Source organism: Pseudophryne corroboree, chromosome 5 (genome assembly GCF_028390025.1).
Source record: "Pseudophryne corroboree isolate aPseCor3 chromosome 5, aPseCor3.hap2, whole genome shotgun sequence".
NCBI classification, from domain to species: Eukaryota; Metazoa; Chordata; class Amphibia; order Anura; family Myobatrachidae; genus Pseudophryne; species Pseudophryne corroboree.
The window spans coordinates 752013571-752028570 of NC_086448.1; positions in this window are offsets into that span (position 1 = coordinate 752013571).

A 15000-nucleotide genomic window follows, 5' to 3' on the forward strand; every position below is an offset into this window, starting at 1 on the left:
AAGCCTGATAGGTATTCTGACGTACCAAGTTCCGTTTGGCTACGAGGCTACGAAAAAAACTGCGAGTCCTTTTCTTACATACCTCCCACCACTCAGACCTACTCCAACCAGCCTCCAATAAAGACTCCTGGGCTTCAAAGAAGTCCCTGAAGGACTGTCTGACCTCATCCTCCAGCAGGAGCTCAGAGTTCAGGCGCCACAGGCCCCGCCCCTTTTGAGGAGTTTCCGAAGCGTTCAAAGATGTAGACAGGAAAACGTGATCGGAGAACTCTACTGCCTTCAGCACAGGTGCCGAAGTTTTCGAGCTTTCCTTAACAAAAAACCTATCTATCCTACTCTTGCATCTACCTCTAAAGTAGGTGAAACCCGTGAGATCTGGTGAATGACGAACGTGTACATCCACCAAACCTGCCTGACTAACCATACTTGCTAGAAAAATGGAATCATAGCCCAGAGTAGTTTTTGAGCCTCCCCTGTCCTTAGGCCTAATGACAGTGTTGAAGTCACCGCCAAAAACCACTTGCTGGGCCGTAAAAAGATATGGTTTTATCTCCCTGAAGAGACATTTCCTATCCCATTTAGACTGCGGACCATAGACATTTATTAGCCTTAGGTCATGTCCCTTCAAGTTAACATCCAAAATCATACATCTGCCTACTTGGAGCTCAATAACCCGCTTGATGGTTACCATGCCAGTAAAAAGCACCGCCAACCCACCGTACGGCTCGGCCGCAAGAGACCAGTAGGACGGGCCGTGCCTCCACTCACTCTTTGCCTTGTGGAGGTCCGCCAGCCCGCCTATCCTTGTCTCCTGCAAAAACAAAAAATCAGCCTCAACCGTGCCGAAAAAATCATAGGCCATATAACGAGCACGTTCGGACAAGATAGAAGCTACATTAATGGTAGCAAACTGTATAGGCTGGGGAGCCATCCTTCAGGGTTATTGCAAGTAGGACCCAACTTACTTCTTCTTTACCTGTCTTTCGGAATCCTCATCTGAGGAACCCCATCTCTTAGCACGGATTCCCGTCGGCAGGCACTCCCCCTCCACCACGACCACCTCTTCCTCAGAGGAGGCACTGCCCGGAAGAAAGGAGCCAAGCGAACAGGGCACCACACTAACATCTGACACCCCTGTTTGACCAGAGGCAACCTTAAGCACCTGAAGGGGTTGCGGATCAGGAGGATCAGGTGCAGGCAAAACCAAGGGGTCAGGAAAAGCAACCACAGAGGATGCACCTCCAACCACCAATGCATGAGAGACCATACTCTGAGCCACCCGAGCCTCTGGGATCCTGCCCCGCACGACAGGCACAGGGGAAGGGACCGCTACCCCCAAAGAGCTTTGCCCTAAAGTCGGAGCCATGCTCTCCACTGTTAGGTTTGCTGACTGAGCCCTTCTGCCACCCACCATGAAATCCTCACGTGAAATACCTGGGCCATCTACGTCCTTCTTCCCCTTCCCTTTCCCCTTGCCCTTACCACCCTGCACCATATCATCACGGTAAGGGGATGATCCTTTCACTTTGACCCTGCGCCTACGCATAACTCTCTGCTGCAGGACCAGGTCACCATTCTCGGTTCTCACTATCTCACCATCCGCCTCATCCTCAGAGGTCAAAGCATTGAACCTGTTCGATAAGACGAGACCCTCTGACCCCTTGTGCTTTTTAGCACCACCTTTCCCCTTCACCACCAACTGGAAAGGCTCCTCCACCACCACCTGCACCTTTGGAACACCCTGGCCCAGAGGTTCCATTTCAACACTGCCACCGGGAGTCTGCACTGAATCTATACCGCTAACCTTTGCAACCTCAGCCACCTCTATTGGTACCACCACAGGAAGGGGGGGAAGGACACCAACCCGACCAACCTCCACTTCTGCTCTCCTGGTCACCTCCACCAGCTCCTCATCCTGCGCTGTATTATGGAAAGCCGAGGGGCAACGGCTGAATGGGTGACCCTCCACACCACACAAATTGCAAATAATGCCCTCGCAGTCCCTCGCCAAATGACCCACACCATTGCACTTGGAGCATTTTTGCGCGGGGCAGTCCTTGCTAATGTGGCGAAAATCACCACATCTGTGACACATGCGAGGCTGACCCGGGTAAAAACACTGAATCCGGTCCCTGCCAATGTAGGCGGCCGACGGGACATGGACCGCATGTCTCAACCGAACTTTGGCCTCCCAAGCACCGCCCCACACCTCCAACGACCCAGGGGCCTTGACCAGGGGGGTCTGCAAGGAGTCAACATATCGCAATAACCAAAAAGTTAGATCAACCACACTTATTGACTCGTTTCTGACCAAAATTGTTATCTTTACGGTGTCCTGACGGGTGATTGCAAATGCCTTGAACTTGCACCAATACGTCAAATTTTTATAGACTGGCCAGTGGGACCAGAACATCTGTAGACCGTTATAGGTCATGAAACTGAGATCAAAATCCGGTGTTCCCACCAGATGAATGCAAGCGAAAAGATCATCCGCCTTAAAGCCCATCTTGAAGAATTCTATTAGAAAGTCAGTACGAGATGGGGGGGTACCTTCACCCATCCACTTGAGCTGCACCGCATTGCGGCGCTTCACAGGCTGCCCACCACCACTAGAGACCGGTGCAATCCTAGACCTGCCACCAGGCACATCCGTCACCACCTTGGCATAGGAGTTATCTGATCCTGAGACCACCACCGGAGCCACCACCGGAGCCACCACCGCACCTTGCACCGATTTACCACCACCACCTTGCATCGGTATACCACCACCAACACCACTAGAGGAAGCAAGAACACCACCACCACCAACAGACCGACCTAAGGCTTGCCCCTGCGCAACCACTTTCTTCTGTTGCTCCGCCAACAGTGCCAGAGCTGGTCTGGCTCTAAGCGGAATCTCCAGACTCCCATATATTGAGTCCACTACAGCCATCTCCTGAACACCCAGCACCTCCTTATTCAGAGCTGGCAGACCTTGGGCCAACCTATCACTGACCACACTGCAAACATTCTTAGTTACACCATTGGACAAAATTCCATCAGCTGCTGGGGGAACATCCTCAGTACCCACCGCAGATGGCTTCGACGGTGGCACCTCCTTCCCTTTAACAGCAGAAATATCAGAGACCCTCTCTAACTCCAGAGGGGTCATCACAACGCTGCAAGGCCTTAAAGCAACAGTCTCACACAATAGTTCTTTCTCAGGTAACTCTTCCTCCAACACCCGAATCTGAGCGTAGAAGGGGTGCTCCCCCTCCACCACCTCCACCACCTCAATGTCCTGAGCCACCATGTTAGGCGGCAAGTCCACACTCAGAGCCACCTCCGTTGACTTTGCTTTAATAGCAGCCACCACAGACTCAAGGAGACACTGCTTACTCCGCAACTTCTCCTCAATCTCCTCCAAGTCTTTGGTAATGGCAGGCCTGTCCCTACTGTAGGAAGTATTACGCTTCTTTCTCTTCGCCGCAACTACCCTCGTAAGTCTTGCAATTTCCGCCTCAAGCTCGGCTACCGAAGCCTCTGCGCTCGATGGGTCCGCCACACCTTGCGACGCATCAGGCACATGTGACATGGCCATCCCTGACTGCATTGGCGGTGAAGGACAACACTCCGAGGTCTCACCCGATGGACTGACATCACCATCCACAGCAGGCGCAGAAACTTCCACAAGCATGTCAGGCTCCTCTTGACACTGCAGCGCTAAATCCTGCACCGCAAACTCAGCCGCGCCAGGGTCCCTGCTTGGCACCCCGTCAGATCCAGAGGACTGCAGATCCCCCCCAAGGGTCACCCCCACCTTCTCTTGCGGAATGTCCCCATATGCAGCAAGCTCCACACACATAGACTCAGCAGATCTTTCTTCAATGCAGGCAGCACTACATATATCAGCTCCAGCAACATCCACCATCTGAACAACTGGGGACATAGAGACATCCATCACTGTACTTTCAGCATTTGAATCCAAATCGCCAGGACCCCCAGCACCTTCAGCCACAGATGGCAGAACACTTGCAGCCACAGAGGGGGCTAGAACAGAGATGCCAGTAGCACCTGGCAGAGCGCCTGCAGCCACCATCCTTAACACAGGGTCCACTATGTCAGGGGCAGCACTATCGACCAAGTCCCCAGTAACACACTCCAGACCCCCACCAGACACACCTGCTGCCTCCATTTTAGAAGCAGGACCCGCAGGTGTAGATGAAATAGGCACATGAACAGCTTGCCCCTCACAGTCCTGTCCCCCCACAGCCCCAAACATGGTACTCACGTCACCCACGGCTGTCAGGGGGGGCTGGGAACCAGCACTAGTCTCTGGCTGCAAATCCTCCTTAAGCTGCACAGACGACGCCAGGGGGGGGGGGGGGGCAACTTGCACGGGGGAATTAACTGCCTTCCACTAGGCAGAATTGCATGAAACTTGGTAGGCTTGTTCAGATGTGTTGGAACTTCACTCGTGTGAATTTTCAGCCCGATAGTCCCTTGGCCCACGGAGATAGACTCCTCCAAACACAGTTTCATATCTGTTAAATCCACGGCTGCCATTTTGGGACACACTGCAGCAGCATCAGGCACAGGCTTGTTGCAGACTTTATCCTGCTTTTCCACACTTTTCCCTGGATTTAAGGACATATCCAGGGGCTCCTCCAACTCCTCTCCCCCTGGGGAGTCCATTTCCACTGGGGTGGCCCCCCAAAAAATGCTCCAAACAGGCTTTTCCACACTGATTTGAAGAGCTCCTCTCACACCTCACCGCAGCTGCAGGCACCAGACTTGCCCTCCAATGGGTCCTCGTTAAAGGATTTAAAGTGTACTCATTCCAATTACAGGGCCTCGAAAGAGTCCTGTATTGTTATTTTTCGTCACTACCTCCCCGAGTCGGGAGTGGGTAATTTGCGCGCCTGCTGCCTTCCTTGGATGTGGTAGCCGTTTCTCAGGCTCCCTCTCCGGAATCGAACCCTGATTCCCCGTTACCCGTGGTCACCATGGTAGGCGCAGAAAGTACCATCGAAAGTTGATAGGGCAGACATCCGAATGCGTCGTCGCCGTCACGGGGACGTGCGATCGGCCCGAGGTTATCTAGAGTCGCCAGAGAGGCCGGGGGCGGCGGGAGGCCGGGGCCGACCCGCCGGGAACCCCCGGATTGGTCTTGGACTGATAAATGCACGCATCCCTGGGGGTCAGCGCTCGTCGGCATGTATTAGCTCTAGAATTACCACAGTTATCCAAGTAACGGGGTCGAGCGATCAAAGGAACCATAACTGATTTAATGAGCCATTCGCAGTTTCACTGTACCGGCCGTGTGTACTTATACGTGCATGGCTTAATCTTTGAGACAAGCATATGCTACTGGCAGGATCAACCAGGTAGCTCTCGGTATCGGCCGGCGCGCGCCCGAACATCGGGGGCCGCGGCGCGCACCGTCTCGAAAGCGGAGGGTCCGCCGGACCGGGCTCCATCCACCGACGCACGGCAGGGCGGACCGGGGCGGGTCTCGAGCCGAGCGGGCACTCGGAAAATATGGGGACGGGAGGAGGAGGACGGCCGTCCCCGGTCAGGGCCGATTGGGAAGCTCGGAGTCAGAGTGGACGGCGGGGCCCGGCCGCCACCGCACCGTCGGGCGGACACCCCGGGGAGGGGCAACATCACCACGCTAGATTTCGCCTGTTTTCTCCTCACCCGACAACCCGTTCGATAGGAAACCTGTGCAAGCCGTCCTGGGGGATGGTTTTTTTCGCTGGGACGGCAGCAACTGCCCCCAGCCCCACCTCATCCCGATCTACACCTGACGGGTTTCATCTGGTCCCGGGGGGGTGAAAGGGTGTAAAGAAGTTCCACCTCGCGAGGCTCCATCGCCCTTCCGGGGTGCCACCGTCTGGCGCACGGGCGAACGCGGCTTCCGCCGGCTCCCTCCGAAAAGCACCTCCCGCTCTCCCTGCGTCTCCTGGACGGTCTTGCTCCGAGTCTGCGCTTCTCTCTCGCCCTGCCGCCAGACTCGGCTCCTCTCCCGCGCTCTCTCGCGCTCTGATCTCCGCCCCGTCCGGCCCTCCCGTCCACGGCGGGGGAGGTCCGGCAGGCAAACCCTTCCGTGCGACCGCCTCGCCGGAGCGGGGGCGGCGCGCAGGGCCCTCTCCTGGGGCTGCAAGGAGCGGCCATCGGGGCTGGCCGCGTCCTCGGATCTCGATGCGACGCTCATTCGGTTCCTGGGAAATCGTGTGCTCCGCCGGGGTCCGGGGGCGAGCGCCCTTCGCTGGGCGAGGGGGACGCTTCCCCGGCACCCCTGGCGGCATCAGACGCCTGCGGGTGCCGGCGGACGGAGCAGACCGCGCCGCACGGGGTACGGGTGCGGGGCCCGCCCGGCTCCGGAAACCGGAGCGATCGGGCGGACGCCCTGGGACCGGACGCCCTCTCCGGGCCGAGAGGTTCCGGGCGCGCCGTGGGCAGAGGGAGGGTCGGGTTCGCCTTGAGCCGGCCGAGACCCCTGGGTTCCGGCCGAGCGATCGTCCCTCCCCGCCGGGGCGCGGGGTGCCACATCGATCGGGTTGCTGAAAGAAAAGAGTAATTTTCATTCGGTTCACTGTTTCCATACCGTAATCCATCCGCCACCTGTAAATCTCGCTCAGGGGGTCCTCTCGGACGTCGTGGGACGGGAGGCGCGCGCGACACTTTCGCGGTGCGCCCTGCAATTTTTCTCCGAGGCCTTGGAAGTGCCTCCCAGCCTGAGGAACACCAGTCCGCACTCATCGGCGAAACTTCCACAAATTGCAGTACCCGATTTGGCCCGCTGGGGGGCGCTGCCTCCGGGGGAGAAGGAGACGTGCCCAGGCCGTACGTCGGGCTCCAACGGACACCCATCTTGACCCTTTATAGGCCCCATCGGGGAGATGGTCCTGCCCATGCTGATATCGGAGCTCCACAGCTATCCTCTCACAAACCCATTCGCCGGAGCTCCAAAAATCATTTGGTTCACTGTTTCCATACCGTAATCCATCCGCCACCTGTAAATCTCGCTCAGGGGGTCCTCTCGGACGTTGTGGGACGGGAGGCGCGCGCGACACTTTTGCGGCGCGCCCTGCAATTTTTCTCCGAGGCCTTGGAAGTGCCTCCCAGCCTGAGGCACACCGGTCCGCACTCATCTGCGAAACGTCCACAAATTGCAGTACCCGATTTGGCCCGCTGGGGGGCGCTGCCTCCGGGGGAGAAGGAGACGTGCCCGGCCCGTACGTCGGGCTCCAACGGATGCCCGCCGTGGACCCTTTATAGGCCCCATCCTGGTCCTGCCATGCTGTTATCGGAGCTCCACGGCTATCTTGTCACTAAACCTTTCGTTTGAGCTCCAGGGCTTTTTGCTTTTTGTAACCCGGTTCCTGGAGCCCTGCCTGGGCAAAATAGGATGCAAGAAGGCCCTGCCCATGCTGATCTCTGAGCTCCGCGCATCTTCTGTCACGGGTCCTTTCGCAAAAGCTCCAGGGAAACAGGCTTTTCGGCCCCGGACAGAGTCCCGGCTCTCTCGCTCGCCTCGTTGGTACCTACTGATCCGGCGGAGGTGTTCTCCGGCGGGTAGCGACACGGACGGCCGAGGGCGCGCTTCACCCAGGCTTCAACCATCTCCTCCCCGAGCCCCTGGAAGTGCCGCTGGGCCGCGGGCGCCCCGGTCCGCACTCATCCGCGACACTTCCGCGCTGGAGTCCGACGCTCGCCGGCCGCGTCCCCCGGCCCGCGGGGGCCCGGGGGGAGGCCCGACGCGTGCGGGGGGAGGCGGCGGGCGGCGGGGGCGCCCCCGCGCCACCCGACGGCGCCCCCCGGTGGCCAGAGGCGGCTCGGAGCGAGACGATCGGGGGGGAACGGCGGCGCGTGACCCGCCCCGGCCCCCTTGGCCCAGCGGACGGGCAGGCGGCTCCCGGGCGACCCCCCGATCCCCGCCGCGGCGCCCCCCGGTGGCCGCCTGACGCCACTGCGGGGGGTGCAGATTCCGTGTGTCCTCTCGGATAAAAACAAAAGAAACGATTCCCGTCGGGCGAAAGTAAGTGGGACGCAGGGCCCCGGGCCCCGACGGTCCGCGCGCGCGGCGCCCCCCGCTGGCCGGTCGAAGGGATGACAAAAATAAAATGAAAAAAATTTCAAAAAAGCACTCGCCCCAAACAGACGAAAGGTACCCGGTCCGCCCGGATGAACCCTCCCCCGTGTCCCCGCCGCGGCGCCCCCCGCTGGCCAGCCGAGGTAATACACGATTGAGAGGGGGGGAGTGAAAAAAAAGGGCAAAAAATGAAAAACACCCCACCCATTTGAATGCAAAGTCCCGGAGCGGCCAGGGGTGGACGCCGGTCCGCGCGCACGGCGCCCCCCGCAGGCCAGTTGAAGGGAAGAATGGAACGAGACTAAAAGATAAAAAAATTTCAAAAAAGCACTCGCCCCAAACAGATGAAATGTACCCGGTCCGCCCGTGTCCCCGCCGCGGCGCCCCCCGCTGGCCAGCCGAGGTAATACACGATTGAGAGGGGGGAAGTGAAAAAAAAGGGCAAAAAATGAAAAACACCCCACCCATTTGAATGCAAAGTCCCGGAGCGGCCAGGGGTGGACGCCGGTCCGCGCGCACGGCGCCCCCCGCAGGCCAGTTGAAGGGAAGAATGGAACGAGACTAAAAGATAAAAAAATTTCAAAAAAGCACTCGCCCCAAACAGATGAAATGTACCCGGTCCGCCCGTGTCCCCGCCGCGGCGCCCCCCGCTGGCCAGCCGAGGTAATACACGATTGAGAGGGGGGGAGTGAAAAAAAAGGGCAAAAAATGAAAAACACCCCACCCATTTGAATGCAAAGTCCCGGAGCGGCCAGGGGTGGACGCCGGTCCGCGCGCACGGCGCCCCCCGCAGGCCAGTTGAAGGGAAGAATGGAACGAGACTAAAAGATAAAAAAATTTCAAAAAAGCACTCGCCCCAAACAGATGAAATGTACCCGGTCCGCCCGTGTCCCCGCCGCGGCGCCCCCCGCTGGCCAGCCGAGGTAATACACGATTGAGAGGGGGGGAGTGAAAAAAAAGGGCAAAAAATGAAAAACACCCCACCCATTTGAATGCAAAGTCCCGGAGCGGCCAGGGGTGGACGCCGGTCCGCGCGCACGGCGCCCCCCGCAGGCCAGTTGAAGGGAAGAATGGAACGAGACTAAAAGATAAAAAAATTTCAAAAAAGCACTCGCCCCAAACAGATGAAATGTACCCGGTCCGCCCGTGTCCCCGCCGCGGCGCCCCCCGCTGGCCAGCCGAGGTAATACACGATTGAGAGGGGGGAAGTGAAAAAAAAGGGCAAAAAATGAAAAACACCCCACCCATTTGAATGCAAAGTCCCGGAGCGGCCAGGGGTGGACGCCGGTCCGCGCGCACGGCGCCCCCCGCAGGCCAGTTGAAGGGAAGAACGGAACGAGACAAAAAGATAAAAAAAATTCAAAAAAGCACTCGCCCCAAACAGATGAAATGTACCCGGTCCGCCCGTGTCCCCGCCGCGGCGCCCCCCGCTGGCCAGCCGAGGTAATACACGATTGAGATTAAAAAAAACCAGGCAAAAGACAAAAACACACCACCGATTTAAATGCAGTGTTCACGAGCGCCAGTCCGCGCGCGCGGCGCCCCCTGCTGGCCGCGTAAAAATAATAATAATAATAATAATAATCCACCGTTGTGAATTTGCGATGTGTCCGGTACGGCGGCGGCGGGGAGGCGTCTCCCCTCGTCGGCGCACCCTGGTGGGGGGAAATAAATGAAAGGGAAAAAAAAAAAGAACAGCCCGGGCTCTCGCCGGCTTCCGCAGCCCGGGCTCCCTCCGGCTTCCGCGGCCCGGGCTCCGTACATACAGACAGCAAATGAAATAACGGACGGATGGATGGAAGAGAAGAACAGCCAGGGATCTCGCCGGCTTCCGCAGCCCGGGCTCCAGCCGGCTTCCGCAGCCCGGGCTCCCTCCGGCTTCCGCGGCCCGGGCTCCCTCCGCCTTCCGCGGCCCGGGCTCCGTACATACAGACAGCAAATGAAATAACGGACGGATGGATGGAAGAGAAGAACAGCCAGGGATCTCGCCGGCTTCCGCAACCCGGGCTCCAGCCGGCTTCCGCAGCCCGGGCTCCCTCCGGCTTCCGCGGCCCGGGCTCTCTCCGGCTTCCGCGGCCTGGGCTCCCTCCGGCTTCCGCGGCCCGGGCTCCCTCCGGCATCCGCGGCACAGGCTCCGTACATACAGACAGCAAATAAAATAACGGACGGATGGATGGAAGAGAAGAACAGCCAGGGATCTCGCCGGCTTCCGCAACCCGGGCTCCAGCCGGCCTCCGCAGCCCGGGCTCCCTCCGGCTTCCGCGGCCCGGGCTCTCTCCGGCTTCCGCGGCCCGGGCTCTCGCCGGGTGAAGATCAGGCGAGAGTAGGGGTGTCCTCCGCTGGACGGGAAGCCCAGGCCGTGGAGCCGCCGCACGGACCGGGGGTTGACCCGGCCGGGGACGGGCAGGAGGCGAGGCCCGGACTCGCTCCCGTCCAGATGGCCCGAGGCCCCTCCTCCCCTCCCGGTGGACCCGCCCCCGACTATTAAGCCCGGCCAGGGAGTCCACGTCGGCCCCCGGGCGGACCAGGGAAGGACCCCCCTTCCGCGCTCCGCCGTGCTCGGAGGCGCTGACGCGCCGGGCGGACGGGGTGCCTCCGGCCAAGTCCCCAGCCGGGACTTGGCTGGCTGGCGAGCGAGGGAGGGCGAGGGTTAGGGCCTCGCCTGTCCCCCGCCCCGGGCCAAGTCCCCCGACCGGAGCGGAGCGAGCAGGCCGCCCTAACCCCCCCCCCCGGTGGCACCGCAGCACCGGAGATTATTCGGGGAATGCTCCACAGCGCTGCTGGGGAAGTGTTTGCTTTAAACACACTCTGCATTGCATACACACCGAAACCCATTCCAGTCTGGTAAACGTGATTCTCTGGGACTTGCGAGAATTGTATGCTGGGTAGTTGAGACATGACTCCCCCATCACCTCCCAGGGTCAGACTCATGGGGACCTCATTTTAGGTCCCCACCATGTCGGAGGTCCCGCCAGTGTTGGTGTGCTGTCTGGCCCTTGTCCCCGTTAGGATATATAAACAAGTGCACAGGACACACGCACACCCACACATACTTGTTTTTCTATCCTCATCGGGACATATGTCTGGAACCTTCCTCATGGGGACCTATTCAGGAATACCGGCCTAATGAGGACACCCCACATAACTGATTTATTTTCGGGTTTAATTAGAGATAGAGGAAACGTGTATTCAGCAGCAGATACATTTTATTCAGGAAAGGTTCTTTCTCATTTCAGCAGTAATTCGGTTCTTAATGTAAAACTTAACCGAGAGCCAGTTCCGAGCCTTCAGCGCTTGTCGTTCTGCCCTTAGGCACGCATCACAGTCATTCTTGCCCGGCACCTTGAATGAGCGAATGAACCGAATCATGCGACGTTCAACAGCTTTCACTTCTGCTGGGGTCCACGGATTGCGCTTGGTACCCCTTCTGTCACCTGTGCGGGAGAAGAAAGGTCAGTCACCACGCAACGCCACCACCAGTCATGGACGCATCTCAAATGGAATGGACAGTCACACCCACCTTTAGCTGCACCTCCATCCACCGCCGACACCACGCTGCCAGCTTCTTTTCCCATGTGCCCCATGGGAACCTCAGTATCCTGACTCTCTGGCTCATCCCCAGAGTCATCGCTCACCACCTGGATCGGCTCTGTGGATAGAGAAGGACAGGGAAACCGATCACACCAGCCCACTTAGACAGTCAGTCCCTGGAGCCACACTGTCAAGTGATACCTACCGTTTGGATCAATGGAGATCTCTTCCAGATTGTGGCCCTGGAATTCAGCCATTCTCCCTTGCTCGAGAGCCAGAAACAGCTTGCTCAACTTGGCCAGTTGAAGGGTACCCTCCGGGAGGCGGTAATAATGCCGGTGCACCCGAATATCATGTCCAAGGAAATCAGCAAGCTGATCCATCTCTGTATCGCTCAGGTTGAGGACTCTGGAAAGTGTAGCCACATGCTTCCGTAGGCGGGTGGAAGATAATGCTTCGGGGTGCTTGGCCCCACACTCCCGGGCGTAGAGACGTATGCAGTCGGATCCCCTATAATGGGACATGGCTGTTGGCCTAGCAAACATGTAGATATTGTGTGGGGTCACACCACATTCTGTCCGCTTCTCTATGAGGAGCTCCATCGCTTTCTGCATGCTTGGGGATAGCAGGACAGGGACTTTCCTGCCTCTTTTCCCAGGAATCTCAATACGGGAGAAGTGACGACAGAGTGCCTTCTCCAGCTCTGACAGGGCCTGGGCCACATCACCCTGCAAATCGGCTGTGTGCCGTAAATCGAAGGAGGAGAGCAGCATCTTGGAAACCTCACCTTCTCTCCTGCGGTTGAAGAGAATCAGCTGCGTGAGGGTAACTTTGGCCAACATGGACCACTGCTGTTTGGAAGGGTGGGCGGACAACTCATCGATGTACTCTCGCTGACGGTCAAGGAGGTACAGGTTCAAGCGCTTAACATCATCAGTGAAGGGCAGAAGCAGCGGTGCATTCCATTTTATCTCTCGAAGTGTCTTCAGGGCAGCAGTGGAGATTAGCTCGCTCCACCTCGCCTCATAAATTTTCCGAAAGTTTCGGGCACGCTCCTCTGTCAGGGCACTGCCCTCCATCAGTGCCTGACACTCCACCATAGCTGAAATCTTCTGCAAGCTGTGTCCCACCTTCAGAGCCAACGAGGGTATTTTATATGTATTGGTGCGGTCATCGTAACCGGCCAGGCTCCTCACAGCATGCACCACTTGCAGGAAATTCTGTGGGCAAATGAAATCTTCCATACACCGCAACGGTGTGACCTTCATCGCCTTCAGCAGAAGCCGCCCCACCTCTCTGAGCTTCTGACGGATGTAATCATGCTTGCTGACATCAGACCCCAGACGGTTATAGAGGTGCTGACCGAACTGCATAATCCAGCGGTCCCCTTTGATTACCGGTACCACATCATCATAATTCATTTCGCTCAGCAACTTCCAGAGGCCAGTGCCAACATCTTTCGGGAGCGGTGTGGCGTAAGTGAAGAGACCCTGCACCCTGGTTCTTCCAGGTTTGGGGCTGACACTTTTGCGGAGCGGGCACCTCTTCACATGGCGCCACAGGTGCTTCCTGGAGAATAGCCCTTTACATTTTACACAGTGCATGAAATCTTGGGGAGCCGTTGCTTCTTTCGGCTGCTTGCACGGTAGGAGGACTCCGCTGCCCTCGCGGAGAACCCCGACATTATGGGCAAAGTTTCCCCGGGTGCGAATCAGGTCTAGCTGCACTGTCCTTTCCCTGGAGCGCTTCGGAAAGCTGAGTGCCCTTGCAACCTCATGCTCATTGTGGTGGACAGCTTGAACATGTCTCGCAATTTTTGAGAATGGCCTCTCGCACCACAGGCAGAAATTTTTCTTGTTACATGCAATCGAACCATCTGCTTTTCGGGTAAGTACCTGGACCGACACTGCGCGGGCCGGATGGAGACTTGGTTCGGCCTCCGCGGAGCAAGCCCCGGACACTTCCAGAACCTTCCTGCCGTGAAAAGACGTCTCCTCCCCTCCACTATCATCCGAGCTGCTCAACTCTGACGAGTCGGGGAGATAGTCTTCGTCACTGCCGTCGGTTCCGTACATTGCCTCACTGCGACCAGCAGACCCAGCACTTCCGGAGTTTGTGGCGCACACACCGTACCAAGCCCGCGCTTTCTGTCTGACCACGCCCACCGTGAATACAGGGTTCTGGGAATCGAGGGCCCAGGCCCCGGCACGTGCTTCCTATTACACATCCGGAGAGGTGGTTCTTACTAGAGTCACGTGTCGGGCGGCGCGCGCGACACTTTTGCGCCACATGCTCCGATTTTCCCCAGGCTCCTGGAAGCCTGTCCCGGACCGAGAGGTGCCAGTCTCCACTCATCGGCAAGACTTCCACAAATCGTAGTACCGGATTCAGCCCACCAGGGGGCGCTGCGATGGGCAAGGAAGGAAATATCAGACCCGGTTTTCGGGCTCCGCGATTTTTCCGATGAATGCCCTTCTCACCCGAGCTCCGCGGACTTGGGCAACCTTCCCTCTGGATTGAACTGATCTCAGACCCGGTTTTCGGGCTCCGCGATTTTTCCGACGAATGCCCTTCTCACCCGAGCTCCGCGGACTTGGGCAACCTTCCCTCTGGATTGAACTAATCTCAGACCCGGTTTTCGGGCTCCGCGATTTTTCCGACGAATGCCCTTCTCACCCGAGCTCCGCGGACTTGGGCAACCTTCCCTCTGGATTGAACTGATCTCAGACCCGGTTTTCGGGCTCCGCGATTTTTCCGACGAATGCCCTTCTCACCCGAGCTCCGCGGACTTGGGCAACCTTCCCTCTGGATTGAACTAATCTCAGACCCGGTTTTCGGGCTCCGCGATTTTTCCGACGAATGCCCTTCTCATCCGAGCTCCGCGGACTTGGGCAACCTTCCCTCTGGATTGAACTGATCTCAGACCCGGTTTTCGGGCTCCGCGATTTTTCCGACGAATGCCCTTCTCACCCGAGCTCCGCGGACTTGGGCAACCTTCCCTCTGGATTGAACTGATCTCAGACCCGGTTTTTGGGCTCCGCGACTTTTCCGACGAATGCCATTCTCACCCGAGCTCCGCGGACTTGGCCGAAATAATATAAATAATATATAAGCCCGGCAAATGTAAGCGGGATGCGGGTCCGCGCGCGCAGCGCCCCCTGCTGGCCGCGTTGAAAAAAAATAATAATAATAATCCACCGTTGTGAATTTGCGATGTGTCCGCCTGGCGACACGGAGGGCTCTTGGAAAGAGACGGGCTATCCAAAAATGGAAAGGGAAGAGATCAGTAGAGAAACGATAAAACCAAATAAATAAAAAAAAAAATAAAATAAAAAAAAAATTCTATCTACATCTACTACCTACAGATACGTTACCGTATCTGCAGGTAGTAG